This window comes from Protopterus annectens, chromosome 3.part0 (assembly GCF_019279795.1).
Source record: "Protopterus annectens isolate FY-2018-M chromosome 3.part0, PAN1.0, whole genome shotgun sequence".
Lineage (NCBI taxonomy): Eukaryota > Metazoa > Chordata > Ceratodontiformes > Protopteridae > Protopterus > Protopterus annectens.
Window position 1 is genome coordinate 381,223,034 of NC_056731.1, and position 18,972 is coordinate 381,242,005.

The 18,972-nt window shown below is 40.5% G+C and overlaps 1 protein-coding gene across 2 annotated transcripts in view; it reads right to left on the minus strand.

Annotated features, from left to right (window-relative positions):
- LOC122796388 (C1GALT1-specific chaperone 1-like) overlaps nucleotides 1-15,202 on the minus strand; it is a 553,523-nt gene extending 538,321 nt beyond the window's left edge. Inside the window, exons 1-2 of one of the 2 annotated variants that reach the window (XM_044064830.1) lie at nucleotides 15,038-15,202; nucleotides 2,032-2,161 (exon numbers count right to left, since the gene is read on the minus strand). The gene's annotated coding sequence lies outside the window, so the exon portion shown is untranslated. The remainder of the gene's footprint in view (nucleotides 1-2,031; nucleotides 2,162-15,037) is intronic. The other variant, XM_044064829.1, reaches the window with a different exon arrangement.
- Nucleotides 15,203-18,972: the final 3,770 nt, after the last annotated feature.

Below are 18,972 nucleotides of genomic sequence, written 5' to 3' on the forward strand. Positions count from 1 at the left end.
TTTAAAATTTACGAAAGTCTGACTTGGAACAAGCCAATTTTCAGCAGAGGCCCAGGGAGAAATGCTCCAGATGCACGTCTTTGTTATGTGGAAGGAAACCGGAGCACCTGGAGGAAACCAACACAAACACAGGGAGGACATGCGGAGTCCACACAGAAGGCACCCCAGCAGGGAATCAAACCAGAAAACCTCTTGCTGTGAGGCAACAATGCTACTGCTGCACTACTGTGCCATCCAAGATCTGTAACTAATTAAGAGATTGCTGCTAGCAAACATTATACTTAGTATTTCATCAGCAACTTCAGTGCCTGTTGCCCTTGAAGAATAAACTGCCTACTTTACGTTATAAAAAAAACAGGAAGCTGGTAATAACTCAATAGGGAATGGAAGGCAAACTGACAACAGGTTCATAGTTACTAGGTATCTCATCCAAAGAACACTCTCAAGACTACAGCACCCCCACCCCTTAAAGTATAACTGTATCGGCAATCCATCTACATTCTAGAACCTACACCCTTTTGTATCAAAAGCAAGTATGGAACCTGTTGTGCTGCTAACACTGCTTTCAAATGCTACAGGCCAAAAAGTGGTGACCATTTGCTAAACAAAACAGCTGCACACTGAAAACAGAATTAGCATAAGCAGCAGTAAATTTCTCCCCCCTTGAAGCTCACAAATTCTTGAGAAAGCAGTGAAGCTCTCAAATCCATAAAAATGCACTGAAGTTCACAATTCTAATTGATGTAGAAGATTTAGACTCTTGTTTCCTGCAATTAAGGTACAGGGTTTGAAGCTGAGGAAATCAACTTATCTGCCATCTCTAACTAAGGCACACACGTGCACACAAACCACACTCGCACACACTTTGCTTTAATCACTGGACAGGCCCCTTATCAAGTATTTCTCAGACAGAAAATCAACCATGTGTGGATATGGAAAAAAAGCAGGAATACGGATGGCTCGGTGGTGTAGCGGTAGCATTGTCACCTCAGAGCAAGAGGTTCTGTGATTTGATTCTCAGCTGGAGTGCCTTCTGTGCGGAGTCTGCATGTCCTCCTTATATTCGTGTGGGTGCTCTGGTTTCCTCCCACATTTCAAAGACATGCGTCTGGAGCATTTCTCCCCAGGCCTCCACTGAAAATTGGCTCAATCCAAGTCAGACCTTCCCAGTAAACAAATGTTAAATAAAATAAACAAACATCAGGTATTCATTAAATCTGTGCGCAGAAAAGGAGAACAGGAATGTGTTGCGTGTTTAAAGGATGGCAGCGGATGTGTGCATCAATGGACACAAAAGCACAGGGCATCCTTCAAACCATTAAAGGAGACATGTATTTTTTTTTTTTTTTTTTTTTTTTTTTTTTAACAAGTAAATATTATGGTGGCCCCCTCCCAGCCAGCAGAGTGCTAGGTGACTGCCTAGGTTGCCTACTGCTGGATCTAGGTCTGGTCCTGTCTGTAATTAATTCATAGTGATTTTATATGCTGTTGTGAAGCAGCTGAGTTCTTTCTTATCAAGCACATTTGCAGTCTGAAACACAGTGAGTTTATCTAATACTACCATCCCTTAAAGGCAGCCAGTTAGCTCTGGCAACTGAGACACAATGGCATTCTGTTGCACCCGACAGTGAAATGAGCATTGAATACTTTATTTTCAGTTGTCTGCAGTAATGTTACATACTGGATTCCGTTTAATGGTGTAATTTGTAAGGCATACTCTAAATTCTGTCCAGTAAATTGGTACCTATTGTTTCCCATACCTCTATGATTAGGTTACTTGGCATAAAAGAATATTTAAACTGGGCCACAACCCTCCTCAGTTAATCTGCTCTGTGTTGTGGCTGAATGAGAGACATTTATATAACTGGACACCCTCCTAGGTTAAAACCTAGGTAATCATGAACACCAGGGGTCAGTAATGAAAGAGCAACGGTAAGACCATAGCTTCTGTATGGTTTAAAAAAAAAAAAAACATGCAGCAGCTGACATTTCTTGTTACTTAAATAAGGCTGTTACTGAATCACTCCTTACTTGCCTGTTTTCTTCTCTGACTTGTCTGAGCTTCCTAAAGGTTTTCTTCTGTTAATCGCTATTTTCCATGTAAACACCAGACACTAGTTGCACTGCAGAGATTTGTCAATGTCTCATTGTGAATTCATACCTGAAAAAAAAACGCATGATTAGCTGTAGATTTACATTTGTGTTAACTCTACAGCACACATATTAACCCTTAGTAAAGTAGCAACTCCATACATATTAGCAATTAGCAAGTGAAATCTGTTTTAAAAACACCAATAAATAATGAACAGACATGAAGATCAATCAGGCTGCTTCACATGAAGGAGATAAACACTTTTAAATCTATAATCTTATTGTGCACATTATTCAGACAACACTATTAAATCGCTTTTATGACAAATTAAGGGTTTGTACATATTGTCAAAAGTACAAAGGCAATGGGCTGTGAGAAATAAAAATTTGGGGAGTAAAAGACATAGGCAAATAAATGTTGGGAGTAAAAGACAGTCATATAGGCAAATATTTGTTTCTACAGGTCTTACTAACAAAAAAAAAAGTGTGTGTGTGTGTGTGTGTGTGTAGGTTTAGCTAGTACTGCTATACTTCTACCACTATGTCAACGGCTGCCACACTATATCTGTACCATTAATTCATTATCCGATACCTGCTTTATCTAACTGAGAGGAGTCCACAGTCTGTCCAGCCAGTTCTGGTGAATAGAGAACAAAGACATCTACTCGGATGTCAGTGTGTATGTGAATGTTACATACATGCATGCATATATACATACATAGACACACCCTATGCACCAAATGCATACAGAGATAACTTGCTGGATTCATAAATCAGAAAATGTAGACCTGAATGACAGAGGAATTTGGAATGCTTGGTAAAATCCCACACGATCAAGGGAAGACATGCATACTCTAAAAAGAAGGCACCCAGAAAGGCACCTAACTAGAGAATTTAAACAGCTGTGAGGCAGCAACGCTAATCACAGTGCCTCCTTTAATAACTTATAAATCCAAAAGTGACCTACATTTTCTACTATAATTTTTCAAAATGAGATTTACACTGAACTCTTCGCCTGCAAAAGTGAAAGTGGCATTTCCTCAATCAAGATATCTTAACTCAAACTCATAGATATGTATTTGCAAACAGGTAAATATTGTTTTTCTTTCATATACTAAGAAACAAGAGGTGTGAGTGAGATGGGGTGTGGAATTAGGCTTCTTGATACATTTGTTTTTTCCTTGAAGTATATACTTTTCCCAATGCAGAGGAAACTTTTTGTTAAGGCAATGTGGGGAAAAATAGGATATCTGACTACCGACCATGGTAACTGCTTCTTAAGATGTTTATGTATTTCAATTAGCTCCCATGCCTGGGCAATATTTTTGTCCTAGAAATATAATTACAGCAAGTATGTCTTCTTTTCTCTCCATTAAGAAAGCAGATGTCCCTGAACAGATACAATGCACAAAGTATCCACTCAAACATCCCGTGAAACACAGAACTGTAAGGCTCCACTGAAGAATAGTGTCCACAAATTTAGTGAAGCGCTTTTCGTTCAAGTACCATACAGAACTTCATCAGAATAAACAGATTTAAAGTAAAAAGCTTATTTTATAGCAATTCAAACTTGTCATGTAACGAGTTTTTGACCTATAATCAAGCTCAGTTTCTTAATTGCATTTAAATGCTTGTTACTTAACCCTGTGTATTCTGAATCTTTCTTGCATTTGCTTGTTCCTAAAGAATCCTATAAATAAGTGCACTAGTTTAAAAATGTGCTAGTTTAAAACAAAGTGTGCACACATTTACACAAGAATAGTGATCACACATAAAATAACATACATTCTTTGTTAAAATGTTCCTTAAAACTAAAGTTTGATCTATTTATCTTAGCAAGCTTTTAAGTTTTAATAAACAGGTGATAGAGCAAGCTTCATTCAAGCCTGGATATGTAAAGGCATTCAGTTTGATTTGAAATATCGGCTCTAATTTCTCCAACAACAAAGAAAAAGGACTCCTCTGTCACCAGGTTCAACTTGGTCAGTACCTCTAAATTTAAAACTGTGGTTCTCAAATTCTACTATGTGCTTAGTAAGAGCATTTTCTGTTCTAGTCTTATTGATGCTGTATATATGTTCATATAGCCGCCCTTAATTTCCTATCGGTCTTCCTGACATAAAAAGCCGGGCATTGTTGGCATTGGGGTAAATAAACTACTAATTTAGAATTACAGTTATCCGAAGGCTACCCTTGCAGGGATAACCCAAATGTGAAGACTGCAACAGTGAAACACGAAGAACATCTTCTCTATCCACAAACCTATCAAATCTGCTGGGCATGGTATGTACTCATATCATGTTTCCACGTATATCCATCAGGTCGGACTTCCTAGCCAAAAACTGGCTCTGTTCTTGTTCATCTCCAAGTTAAACTACATCTCTAAACATAAACAAGTACCTATTCATAACTTAGGCCTCCTTCTTCACACACGTCCTATTTATACCACCTTCTTCACTCAGTCCATGACTTCAATCAGTTTATATCCCCTAACTATCTAAATATGATATAACCCTGTTTTTTTCTCTCACTTCACATTGCAATTCATGTTTGTAATATACTAACTTATATTTAATTTCTCTAAAGTAGCAAAAATTTCTCTAAATATTAAATCATTGTTATATAAAGTTGTATATATATTTTTAACCAATACCGTCAATTTCTACAAAGTATAATTATTTAAAGTGCAGCTGTTTTTTTGCATTATTTTGAAGATAGAAAAAAATTTCTAACACTTTGGAGCTTTTCTCCCTGTGCCTACGCTGAAAATGGGTACATGCCCAGTTGGACTTTCACGGCTGTCAAATGTCAATAAATAAGAAAAATCAAATAGCTTTGTATACAAACCTATTTCATATACTGAAAAAGGAGAAAGTTGGAGCCCTTTCCAAGTGTCTTTAAGTAGCCAGTTCAAACATTCCTGATATGAATGTAATGAACCACATAATGAGGTATGTGTTTTCAGAAGACTTATTAAAATGACATTGGCAACATTTTAAGACACCTACCTTGCCAGGTTTATTAGGCATGAAAAAAGAAATTACTTCCATCCACAAGACCTCTTCACATGAAAATGTGTAACTATTAGGCAGATTTGTATTACTTACTCTTCCTCACACTTAGCCACAGTGGACTGTGAAACTGAGTGTGTCTAGTAATAGATTTAGGAAATTCTTGAAATTAAATGTCTATTAGTGACAATGACATGGAATATAGTACAAATGCCATCAGAGGAAGAGTACAAGGAAGTTTAAAATACTACATTTACAAAAGTTTGCTTAATTGCTTTTTGGAACATACCCAATTATACTTGATCAATGGGGACTATTTCCATAAAAAAATAAATTAGTGTGTGTTACTGTATTACAATGAAAGAAAAATGAAGTTTAGTAGACAATAGGGAGGAGAAACTGGCTTTAATGGGTAGGAAAAACTATGTGGTATATTAAAAAAAAAAAAAAAAAAACGGTATTTAACAAGGGATGGAGGAAACAGGCAATGTAAGTGATGGAGCAAAATGAGAGATCATGAAAATAAAGGAAGTGATACGAGGAGGTGAGAATTTCCTGCAGACAGGAGAAGAACCCTCAGTCTGAAGTACAAGCCAACAGTAATAAATGAGAGAAGGATTTGGAGGACATACTACTGCTGTTACAGAATCTCAATCCAAATAAATCTACTTCAGTGGAAGGTGCATCTAACATCACTGGGTCTTACAGGCTTTGGATACTAGCAACATAGCTGTAGAAAAAAACATTTTCATAACGCCCCCTTGATTTATGCAAAAAAAAAATATGAGGGTGAAGAGCACAGATCTCTCTGAAAGGACATACCACTGAGCATAAAAACACGTGAGGTAAAATGTTAAGTAGTTTACTCCAAAGTTTCCTCCATTGCAGTGGCTACAGGATTAAACAATAAGACATTACTCATGCAAAAGAGCAGAAATGTTAGATCTTTTATGGCTCCCTCAGTCTATCTAATTTGTTCATTAGGAAGCAAAATAAGCAGGTGTGTGGAATTAACCATAAAATTATGCATGAAGAAGCATCAAACAGTAATGCATCAGAGATACTGCTTCCACCTTATCTGATTTATAAACCATTTCAATTTTCACCTTTTAGAACTGCCTCAGCCAAGAATGCTGACAAACTGAATTAAATCCACTGGATTCTGCAACACAACAGACAGATACTGTGCAAAGAATAGTTAGACAAAGTTGTGCAAGAAGGGTGTTTAGATGAACAGTAGACTTGCACTAAGCAGGGCTCAAGACTGAGCACATAGCAAAGCATACAGGGCAGCTCATACCTTGTCACGCTACATTTTGTTGAAACAAATGCACAGAGCACAAAATGCAGACGCCCAATTGTACAAATGTACGTACACAGTTATATAGGAAGAGTTTTATGAACATACATGCCCATTTTGGTTAAACTGGTGCTGGTACTAGACATGAAAATTTTATTTGGCAGAGTCTATAATTAAACTCATGTATTCCTTTATGAGGTAATATAATAGTGGTACTCAACATACTTGCAATAAATCTCATCATAACTATAGATGTCCTTCTCTTCTATGTTGCAGTATTCTTTACATATGGGAAGTCCTCCACCAAAGCGACCCAATGTCCAGTCAGCATACAACAGCTTTTAGCTACTGCAGGTACATGGGATGTCGCACGTATGTGTTGGCAATGTCGGACATAAAAGGACATCTACATGTACAATCCTTGGGACTGAAATGCCCAAGCAGGAACACCAGAGCAAAAGACAAAATGTATCATCCAAGAAAAAGGCAAGGTATAGGTTCATAGGTTGGTACTAGGCTATTAGCCCTGGGGCCTATACAAGCCTAGCCATAACAATTCCCTGGCTATTTCTTCCCACAATATTTACTTCCCTGGACCCCTGTCTAGCAGGGCAACTGACATGATTCTCAGGGTGAATTTCCTATCTCCCATCCAATCATCAAGACTCCTTTTGAAGAGGGCCAAAAAGGCACTCTGCTTGACAGGTGTGGGCAGTCTATTCCAGAGTCTGGGGAGTCTCTAGGTCAGGAACCTATCCCTCCAGCATGTTTTGTTCATTGTGATGACAAGGTTTAGATCCCTGGAGCATATGGCTCTAAGGGATTGAGCATTTCCAACAGTTCAGGGTTTGACATGGCCTTGCATGTTAAGCAGAGATCGCCTCTGAGTAGACTATATGCAACAGAGTATAGCTGAAGTTTTTTTAGACTGTCAGCATAGGGCATCTGCTTTAGGCCTGCGATTCTTTTAGTGAGGTATTTCTGAGCCTTTCCAGTTGTTGCAGATGTCTTGAGAGGTACATAAATTGTATTCTATAATGGGTCTGAGGGATAAGTACAGTGGGACAATGACCTCCTTTTTTTCCGGATGAAAAGCCCTTAGTGATGACATGTGCCACATAGAAGGATTTTCCTGACTGTTGTGGTGATGAGGTTATCGAAGGTGAGACCACTGTCCACCTGTGTCCCTAAGTCTCTTATCACACTTTCGGTGTTTAGTGTACTGCCATCTAAGTGGTAATTCATGGGTACATGTTTTTTTCCCAAAGAGAATAACTATACATTTCTTGGCACTGAGCTTGAGCCCATGGCTTTGGCACCAAGCATCTGTTTCTGTAAGGCCCTTTTGTAGAATATCCACATCATTTGGGGATTCAATAATAGCTCCCAGTTTGCAGTCATCTGTGAACTTTGTTAGCCAGAGTCCCTTAATGTTGGCCTGTACTTCAGAGAAGTAGATGCCAAATAAGAGTGGTCCAAGGACAGAACCCAGAGGTACTCCACTTGTCTGGAGATGGATTTGGAGTTGGTTACTTTTACTGTGTGGGTTCTGTCAGTAAGCCAGTTGGCAACCCATTGAGTGGCGTAGGGATTAATACTCATTTTAGTAAGTTTATCTAGGATTCCAGAGTGGGGGATGCTGTTGAAGGCCTTGGTGAGGTCCAGATAGGCTGTGTGGACCACCTTACCCTCGTCCACAGCTCTGGAGATGGATTCGAAGTAGTCAATCAGGTTCAGGAGACAAGATTGGCCCTTCACGAACCCAAACTGGGTGGGGTCCAGTGTTTGAAGGTTGCCAATGTCTGTTTATAATTACCATGATAATAAGTTCCATGGCCTTGAAGATCAGGCTCATCAGACTGATGGGGGCAGTAGTTCCCAGGATCCAAGGTGTATCCCCCCATGTGGAGTGAGATAACTGTAGCAGTGCACCACTCAGTGGGCACGAAGCCTGAGGTGAGGCTATGATTAAACGTGACACTTAGATGAGGTGCCAGTTCATTTTGTAGTTCATGTAGTACACAGCCTGGGATGTCAGCTGGTCCCATGGATGCTGTATTCTTAGCTTTGGAGAGTGTAGTTTTTACCTGTGTGGCCATTATTACCGAAATTTGGCAATCTTTAGGTATTGAGATAGGCCCTTTAGGGGGTGAGTGGGGGGTGACGTTGGCACTGAATCGATCTGCCAGGATATTGGCAATATCCTTGGGATCAGTATATTTAATGCCATTCTGTTGTAGCTCACAGCAGATCTGAGCATTGCCATTTAGATTCTTGACAATGCTATAGAATGCCTTGTCTTTGGAATCTTTGGCAATTTTATTTTCGTAACTAGCTTTGAAGGATTTCATGAGGTATCTCAGCTTCTTACTGAGGCTGGTAAGGGAGTTTTGTTGCATCCTGGGATTTTCCTCTTTTCTGCAATAGTTTCTTCCTTTTGTTGCAAAGCTTGTTTATAGCAGGGGACCACCAGATTGGCTTCCTTTTTTTGGAGGAGGGCTTCTTGGTTCTATATGGGATGGCATGATTCATGCACAAGTGGATGTGCTTGTACAGTACCTTAGTGTATGATTCAGCAGCCGAACTTTCAGTTCCCATCTGCATGGGTGTCATGATGTTTGTCACTTCTGACTTGATTAGCATGAAGTTGGCTTTGGAGAAGATTTTATGGACGTTTCCTTACTGGGGCTGGGGGAGGGATGTAGATGTTAAGGTGATTAACTTATGATCAGACCTAACCAACAAGGGGGTGACCATAGGTGTGGAGCATCGATTTCCCATGTTGGTAATGACCAGGTCTAGGATATTGGAGCCCCTGGTGGGATTATGGATTAGTTGATCCAGGGAATTCCAAGAACCGTTGGGCAAAGGTGTTGATACATGAGCAGTTTTCCCACTTAATGGCAGGGTGGTTGATATCACCCAGTATTAGGGTGTTGGCTGTATTTTAATATTTTACAGAATGCTTAGAAAGGTGTAGTGAGAATCTTGGAGCATGGTGGGGGATGTGTAGCAAGCTACAGTTTGGATTGCAGTCTTACCTAGTGTTAGTTGCACCTGGAGAATTTCAGATGTATTGTGTTGGGCAACTAGCCTGGTGGTGTGAGTATCCTTAGTGAATATGAACACTCCTCCATCTTTAGTGTTTCAGTCCCGGTTTGGTGGTCGAAAAGTGTGGTATGAGTTGTAGCCTGATATTGCAGGGGGACTCTCTGGAGCCTTGAACCAGGTCTCAGTTACTGCACAGATTTTGATGTTCTCCATTTTTAGGAGTGCCTTGAGAAAGTGCATTTTGAGGTTTAGACTTCTAGCATTGAGTAGCATTGCCTTCAGATTTTGCATGCTTGTATAGGGGGGAAGGAGGGAGGGACAGACTACTGCAACATAGAAGAGAAGGGCACCTATGGTTATGGTAAGATTTTCCACAAGTATTCTATGTCCTTCTATTCAATGTTGCAGCATTCTTTACATATGGGAGAATACCAAAGCTTAGTAAGACCCCAGGAAGGAGAAAGGCATAGAGAAGCATTCTACAAAGCTATGGAGTAAGGCTCTAGCAAACCCTACCCTAGATCTGGAAACACTATCCAACTTGTAATGTTTTGTGAAAGTATGAACAGAAGACCAAGTAGCAGCCTCAAAAATGGTGTTAGTATCCAAGCCTTTAAAGAATGCACCTGAGGAAGCCACATACATAGTGGAGTGAGCCTTAACAACAAGTGTCTTACCATGAAAATCATGACAAAACAAAATTGCCTTAGAAATCCAAGAAGAAACTACCATTTTAGAGACAGGCAAACTCAGAGCCCCAGGGTGAAAAGAAACAAAAAGCTGATCAGACTTCCTGATAGCCTTAGTATTATTCAAATAAAACCTGAGCTGTCTATGCACATCCTGGAAGACTGAGAAGGGAAGAAAGTGGACAACTGAATAGATTAACAGACAACTCATTCACCACCTTGGGCTTAAAGGAGGTATTAGTATGTAAAGATACCCTGTCCTTTTGTAAAACAAGAAAAGGTAGAGAAGCCGTCAAAGCACAAATCTCAGAAACCACCCTAGCAGAGGTTAAAGCTAGCAAAAGAAATGTTTTCAGGTACAAAACTTTAAGGAAGCTGAGACTATATGTTCAAAAGGAGCTACAGTAAAGCTTCTCTAAGACAGAATTCAAATCTCAAGGAGGTGAAACTGGTTTCCTGGGAGGCTTAATATGAAGTACGCCTTTAAGAAACAGTTTCACATCCAATCTGGAAGCCAAAGGTGGAGATAATGGTAGACAGGCAGAAATGGCTGACACGTGAACCTTCACTGAAAAATAAGCCAGACAGGCAGAAATTGCTGACAAGTGAACCTTCACTTGAAAAATAAGTCAAGCCACTGTTAAATAACTCAAACAAGTAAGAAAGAACTACTGGAACGTCTACTTAAAATGGATCCAGATTTCAAGAAAGACACCAAATTGAAAATTTCCTCCATTTGGATAAGTAAGACTTCCTAATATTGGGTTTCCTGGCTTCCTGCAGAACCTTAAGCACATCCTCTGAAAAAAGTGTCTGAAAGGAATCAAAAGTTTAATCACCCACAAAGTCAGTTGTAAGGTTAACAGATGTGGATGAAAGAGATCCCTGGTCCTATGTGAGAAAGTCCACTCTGTGAGGTAATGACTGCCCTTGGCTAAATGCAGAACAAGAGAGAACCAATGCTGTCTTGGCCAAGAGAGAGTCACCAGCAAGATTTTTGGTTTGTCCTACTGAATTTTGAGCAGGACTTTTTGAATGAGAAGAAAGGGGGGATGCATACAGAAACATCCCCTTCCTTGATAAAGAAAGGAAATCCACCTTCCAAGCCAGATGATGTGGGACTCAGGCACAAAATAGAAGAAGCTGTTTGTACAGGGGGGCGGCAAAAAGATCCAGTAAAGGAGTACCCCACCAATGGAATAAGTCCAGAAACACATCCCTGTGAAGCATACATTCATGGGATTGAGTCATGGATCTGCTTAGTGTGTCTGCCACAACGTTTTGGGTGAATGGGATGTAAACTGCTTGAAGAATCATATTGTGCTGAAATGCCAAATCCCATGCCATGAGAGCTAACCTGCAAACAAGGCAAGACTTTGCCCCCCCCCCTGCTTGTTGACATACCAAAGGACTGCAGTATTGTCTGTAAACACTCTCAAGAGGACCTGGATTGAAAGAGAAGATGAAAATCCTGTAGAGCTAGAATAAGAGCACTCATTTCCTTGATGATGGCAAGCTCTTTTCTTTTTGAGAGAGACCAGAGACCCTGCACCTTCTTTGATGCAAAAGCTGCCTCCAGCCTTTGTTTGAAGCACCTGTGAAAAATTCTTGAGCTGCCTAGCTGCGGCAGATGAATAGAAAGTCCAGGATTCAGAGAAAATTGTTGAATCCACTAAAGGAACTCAGATTTTAGGCATGGGAGAAGAGGGATTACAAACTCCAGAGGGTGAGCAAGCTGCATCCAAACTGATGTTATGTACCATGTGGACGTTTGCAAGGGGCAGCATAGGTATTGTGGATGCCATAAATTCTAGAGTCTCAGAACTTCTTGCTATATTGGAGGGAAGAGGCAGAAGGCTTTTGAAAAAGGGAGTGAAGGACAGATTTTTTTTTCTGGTGGAAGAAAAGCCATCATGAGGTCTGTTCTGAACCTCCACCCTAGAAAGATGTGATCTTGTGACAGGGAAAGAAAAGATTTTTTTTGAAATTTATAGTGAATTCCAGACTTTGCAGGATAGAAATGGCAAACTGGAGACTTTGAATCAACTGTCCTAATTGAGGAGCCAGAAAAAGAAGATCATCCGCAAGGCAAAGAATTGAAAGTGCAAAGAAGCCACAGAGAAACATAAAAATTTCCTGAAAAGAGGATGGATAGGTATGTGAAAGAATGCATCCTTGATTTCTAGAGGATCAAAGGAAAAATCAGTAAAGACAGCATGCATAAAGTTGGCACTTTTAAGAAAGTGTTTAACTGGGATAGGTCCAGAATTGCTCTCCAAGGACCATCCTTTCTGGGAATGAGAAACATTCTTGAGTAAACTCCCCTGCCTTTCTGGCCCATTGGCACATGTATTGTGCCTTGAGAAAGTAATTCCTTAGGACCTATGGAAACCCAAGGTCAACTGGTTTTTAGGGGTGGTTGTGAAAAACCCATGAAAGCAGCAGATTTTTCTAAGTCATGAAATATTCTTGTTAGTAACAGAAAGAACCCAAGAATCCTGAGTTATACTTGCCCAAGCTGGAAAAAAAAAAGTGATAGACGAAGAGATATAGTAGTAAGACTTGGAAGAGGTTGGTAGTCACTGACTACTTGGCCTGGCTGGGAAGGGCTACTAGGATGAAGAGCCAGAACCAGTAGTCTTAGACTGTGGATGTTTTATTGCAGTCTTTTTAGATCTGGAAAAAGATGGGCGTGTCTGTCTCCTAACAAAGGAAGTCTTAGCGGTAAAATTTCTGTGGAATATTGGAAAAGGGGACACAAAAAGGTGCTTCAAATCTTGACGTTCCTTTCCCTTCCCTTGTAAGGACTTACTTAAATCTACATTTGCAGAACCAAACATAGCAGAGTTATCTAGAGGTGCATCCATCAATTTTGCTTCTATATCATCTGGCAAAGTTTGAAGCTACAAGCAAGAATACCTTCCATGGACAGAGCCAGAAGTAGCTGCTGTAGATGATGCTTCTACTGCATCATAACTGAATTTAATCGAGGGTCTAGCCACTTGTGAAGAAGCTGCTAATAGACAAAACCTGATTTTTAAGGTCAGAGTCTGGAAGCTGTGAAATAGCTTGGCAGGCCTGTGAAAGTAGGGCCAATGAATACCTGGACATGTGTGTTTGATAACTCATAGCTCTGACAGCCAAATGGTAGTAGTATAAACTTTCTTAGCAAGTCTTTCCAGAATTTTACTCTCATCATCTGAAAGAAGAAGCTTTGAAGAAGGTGACCTGCCTGAATCAATGGATACTACAGCTGGATCAGCTGAAGGACACTTATACAGGAATTTGCAGTCATCAGGCACCTTGTAGAACTTGTCTGGCCTTTAGGAGCAGGATCCTCTGAATCAGGGGGTCTTAGAAGTAGATGAAAAAAGCATCCAAAAATGCTGGCAAAACAGGAGGCACAGCAGGAGGAAGAGGAGTTTCCATTAGTAAAAGGTCATAATACCTTTTCTGCTCTTCTGAGATCTGTGAGTAGTCCCATTTGAAAAATTCTCTCATTTTAATGGTCTCCCCAAAAGAAATCTCTTCTACTAGGGAATCTGTCCCATTGGACTCTTCCAATGGAGAAGTGTATTCTAAACAGGAAGTAATTTGTGTAGAGTATGCCAAGGAATCCTCAGAGGAAGAATCATCATCATCATCATCATCAGGTAATTCTTCTTCCCTAATCCTTTTAACAGGACAAGATGTGAAAGAAGGAACAGAAACAGCAGTGGAATACTTCACAGCCATCAAAGCATTAATCAGCCCCCGAGAAAATGTATCCCCCAGTCAGACTACGGAAAGGAAAGGGCCTGAGAATGTTTGGTTTTCTGTTTTTTTTTTTTAAACATGACTTCTGCATGATGAGTAGAGGAAAGACCTGACTTAGGCCTGGTTTCTGCAGCCAACTCCTGAATTTGTTCCCTAGCTAAAGTAAGAGGTAAGTCCCTGGGACCTTCAAGCACAATGAGCCACATTTCCACCTGTCAATCTGAAATGAACATTTGCACTGCCTCTGAGGACATGCCAGGGTCGGACTCTTTAATGTTTCTTATGAGGAACCATCGATGAACTGGACCCAACCTCCAAACATAACTCCCGGTCTTCACCAACCTTAAGGGCTACATCAGTGGATAGAGGTGCAGCCGAAGAGGATTCAGGCCTAGGTTTATTGACTTTCCTCTTCAAAACCGGCTCAGCCAAAGGACCCACAGTACTCTCCATAAGATCTTTAACCTTTAGTCTTTTAAGTCATTGACTAAGTAAATATTCAAAGCCAAAAGTCAGTTTCACAAATGTTTTTGGGACAAAGACCCGACAAATGGAATAAGAATGATGGCCGTATTTGAGGCCTAGACAGAAAAGACAAATACTGTGGCTGCCCTTTTGTGGAATTTGCCTTCTACACACATACTTGCCCTTCCTGGATGACATGAACTAAGCAAAGAAGGCAGTAGCAAAGAAATAAATCCCCAGTGGGGCACATATCTGAAAGCAGGCAGCAACCAATGGAATCAGGCAGCAGACTACATGTCAAGCATTCTGAATGGTGGTAGAAAAGTTCTGAGGATTGTACGTGTGGACATCTTTTTATGGCTGCTGTTGCCAGCACATACATGCAACATCCTACATACCTGCAGTAGCCAAAACCTGTTCTATGCTGCCTGGACATCGGGTGGCTTGGGCGGAGGACTTCCCATATGTAAAGACTACTGCAACATTGAGTAGAACATTGTGACTATCATTGAAGTCAGATGATGTCAGCTCCAAAATATGTACAGCACTGAACTGTGTCTCCAGACTCCATAGTTTGTAAGTATACATTACCCAATAAACTCCTCCTGGTGTATATTTAGTAAAATGCTCTCTTCTAGACTGGTTAACAGACGTGCTAATAACAAGGGTGTTACCTGTTTTCAAGGAGCTGCACAAGACATGTGACAGCAGATGCACACAATTCAGAGGACACTTTCTTTAGACACGATCTGGGAACTTAGGAGAGAGATGAGTGACACCTGTGCTGCCACATGGGATATCTGCTGCACATGTTAAGTTTCTATTGACACCATACATCTTCACCCCTTCACTAATGGTTTCTGCTAGAGGAAAAATAGTCATTGCAATACAACTACTGCAATTATATTTTGTATTATTCAACAAACAATGAAACATTATTCAATTGTTGACTTCTAAGCTAGCACTCTGTAAAGAGCTTTTAACCACTAATGGTTTATTTGATAATTTTCTTTTAACAACACAAATATTTCCTGAGCCAAGTCCTCTTTGTTTACATGGCATAAACAGTTTGCATTATCCCATGTGTTTTACACTTTAATAAAATGGATAACAAACAGCATAATGAAAAACAGTTAACATCTGCATCTGTCAGATAGGTGGTAAGAAAATTCAGAGTGGAAATGTTCTGCAGTGCTGTATATTACTTTAGGGAGAGGAAGTGAACCCTCTTTACAGTGATATATTCTCTTTCAGAGAGGGGAAGTTAACCAATGTATTGGACAGACGGTATGGCTGTTACTGTGTATACTATGACCAAAACTAGCAATAGGATTATGTTCTAAGGCTATTTTCCTGTGTGGGAATAGTCATAGTGGTGAAGGGGTAAAGGCTCCATGTTTTACAATTTGAACAAGGGGATTTCAACAAAAAAAATGTTTATAAAGTTAAAGAAATCAGTTTCCTGTCATCAAATCCATAGACTGCTGCACTGAGGGATGTGTCATGCACAAACGTTCTGAATCTACAAATTGTACTTAATTTTACTTTTTATTTTACATTTGTTTACTGAGAAAGTCTGACTGGACAAACGGCTCTTTTTCTGCAGAGACCTGGGGAGAAATGTTCCACAAATAATATCAATTACAACAGTACATTGAATTACATATGAATGAGACACAATTAGCAAAGCAAACACTTTAGCAATGGTATACAAATATTTCTCACAGTTGTACAATAGATAATAAAAGAAAATGAATACAGATTTAGAAACAGAAATTGTCTTAAGTAAGGTATAGAGTCAGACTTAGTGGTAAACATGGCTGAATAAGTAAGTGAGTAAAATAATAGCGGTTACAGCCACAAGGCTATACTACCCTGGAGTGTTTTTGCAGATTATCACTTGAAAGAATGTGGCCACGGTGGTGCAGCGATTAGAGTTGCTGCCTCACAGCAAGAGGTTCTCTGTTCGATTCTCGGCTGGGGTGCCTTCTGTGCGGAGCTTGCATGTCCTCCCTATGGTCGTGTGGGTTTCCTCCAGGTGCTCCGGTTTCCTCCCACATCCAAAGACATGCAGTAGGTGGATTGGACACTCTAAATTGGCCCTAGGTGTGAGTGTGTGCATGTGTGTGCCTTCTGTGGAAGGTTGGGCACCGGGCTGGCAATTCGACACTGTAAAACTCCACTGTCAGTCATGAGCGGACAGATGATCAGCTAAACGGGAAATCCAAAAGAAGATGATGATCACTCGAAAGAATGTTAGGTCTTCTGTAAGGATGCAGCGAAGACAAGAAGGCCATGTCTGAGCAGAGTAACCAATATCTTTTTAGTATAGTGAGCCTTTATTCAGAAGAAATTGCTAAATCTTTGTCACAAAAGAGCTATATATTAATTTTATCTTTAGTTTGTTGTACACAGAGTTAGTAAGTCATTGGTCAAGCCAAATAAAAACATTTTTTAAGTGCGACCTGGTCTTCATGTAGTCTATTTAATATCTATTAGTATAATGCAATGTAAGCTAGGCCATAGTGGTGTAGCAGTTAGCATTGTCGCATCATAGTAAGACGTCCGGTTTGATTCTCAGCTGGAGTGCCTTCTGTGCATAGTCTGCATGTCCTCCCTGCGGTCGAGTGAGTTTTAAAGATACGCAGGTAGGTGCGAGTGTGTGCACCTTCTGTGAAGGTTGGGCACTAGGCTGGCAACTCGATACCATAAAAACTCCACTGCCAGTCAATCAATCTGCAGACCAGTGATCAGCTGAGGTGAACCCTAATGGGAGAAGACGAGAGAGTATAATGCAATGTAAGCAAATGGAGGTCTTCTCCCCAGGCCTCCACTGAAAATGGATATTACCCAGTCGGACTTTTCCTGTTAAAGACAAATAAATAAATAAATACATAATTTGGGTCAATGAGTGAACACACAAGGGTTCACTATAATGCTTGGTTTGGTATTGAAGATTCCTGTTTTGGCACATCAGTAAGAACTTTCTGTGCATTTGGAGCTACTTCAGATTCTGCTCTGATGTCCTCATTTCTTCATCTGTCCCACAGCGTGCATCCTACCACCCATTTCAAGCACTTCATCTCTATTACCTGTAGATTTCACAACTGCTTCTACCTTCACTGCTGAGATGTAAGTACTGGTTGCACTACTGCTTTGTAAACCTTATTTTTCAGCTTCTTTGGCAGTGTCATACACTATCCTGTCACTCTGTGCCAGCTGGCTGCAGCTTCTCTGATTCTAGCTTCGACTTCCTCATTCCCCTTTCCTCAACCAATCCTCCCAGGTAACCTGTTCCACTATGTTCCCCTCAATTTCAATTCTCAGCTTCTTCTGATTTCCCCAGTTTGTTGCCATTACAGCTGTCCTATCTGTACTCACTTTCTTCTCATGTGCTTTCAGTTTTGAACTTCATTCCCCTATACTTTGCTGAAGTACTTGCTCAGTCTGCCTGTAATGCCACATTGTCTGCATGCAGAAACATTGTTGATCTGTTCCTCCAACCTGTTTGCTAATGTAGTCCATCACCAGTATGAACAGCAGTGAGCTTAAGAGCCGAACCCTGTTGCACACCCACTCCCACTGGGAACCCTTCAGAGACTGAACACTGTTCATACTTACAGCTCGCACTTAAACCACAGCAGAACTTCCCAAATCAAGTTTCTTGGGACCTTATCATATGCTTTCTCCAGGACTAGGAAAGCCCAGTTGGATGATGTCCTCGCTCCTAGCTTCTTAAGTATCGGTCTCATTGCAAACATCAGGTCAGGTGTGCTGCATCCTGATCTGAACTGCTTTTTCCCCACTTTCTACTACTCTGCATATTCTTTTATCAATAACCCCTCCAATGCGACACGAGTCTGATACATCTCTACTGCCCACACTTGTGAATTCCCCCTTTGTTGTTTAACACAGGCACTAGTATGCTTATTCTTCAGTCATTTGAGATATACCTTTCTCTCCACATTGCTAGGAGTACCCCGAGAAGCCATTTCTCCTCTATCTCACCCAACATCTTTATCATATCTGCTGCGACTTCAGCTGAGCTTGCTGCATTCCCTGACTTAATTTTCAATAGTGCTCTTCTTACTTCTACTGTGGGCTCCTCCTCTTCAATCATTGTAGACTGCGTCTTGGGCAGTACAGCATCTGTGGGGTTTTCTTCATTCAGAAGTTACCGGAATTACTCCTTCCATCTGCCTTTCACATCCTGTGGACTGGACAGCAGGTTCTTGCTGGCATCCCTTATGAAAGGTTTCTGACTATCTTCTTTATCTTTGCCTTGCAACTGGACAGAGAATTTTGTGCCACCTACTGTGTCACTTTCCAGAAGCTGGTAGAGTGCCTCTAACCCTTGTTCTTTGTTACTGTAACTCATTTACTTCCTCCTTTTTAGCTAACCAGCATTTATTCCTAGCCTGGTTCATCTTTTCCATCTCCCACTTTTTACTGCTCTCCTTTCTTTTGATAATTTCCTCGAATTTTGCATTCCACCAACAGCTTACCATGTGTACGTTACTTCCATACCTCGCTCTGATGCATATATGTTCGGTTGTCCTTCTACATGTTGTTTAAAGTTACTGCCATTCTTCTTCAATGCCACCCATTT